Here is a 404-nt window from a genome sequence, read left to right on the forward strand (position 1 = left end):
TGACCTAATAGCTGCTCCATAAACTATGTAAATGTCTGTCGTTTCCGCTTCTGAAGAAAGTACCCTACCTTCAGAAGATCTAATCCGCTCAACACACATCAATACGTACATATGCATTCACAAACTGAGCACGGAAGCTTTAGCGAAGAAGGTTATCGGCAAAATTAAATACTGGTAGTTCCTGTAAAGGTGATAGCCTCAAAATGAGACCTTGGGTTGTCTTTTGCAGTTTATCTTGCACTTTTTAACCGATTTAATTATTTATTTTTTAATAACTTCAATTAGCAAACATGACCTCGAATAGGATGTGTGCTAAGTTTCCTTTTTCTAATAAAATGCATTGGGAAAATAAATCACACGGTGTGATAACACCCATTAGCATATTAATATAATATATATATAAT

This window comes from Halyomorpha halys, unplaced genomic scaffold (genome assembly GCF_000696795.3).
Source record: "Halyomorpha halys isolate HHAL.00 unplaced genomic scaffold, Hhal_1.1 Scaffold434.1, whole genome shotgun sequence".
Lineage (NCBI taxonomy): Eukaryota > Metazoa > Arthropoda > Insecta > Hemiptera > Pentatomidae > Halyomorpha > Halyomorpha halys.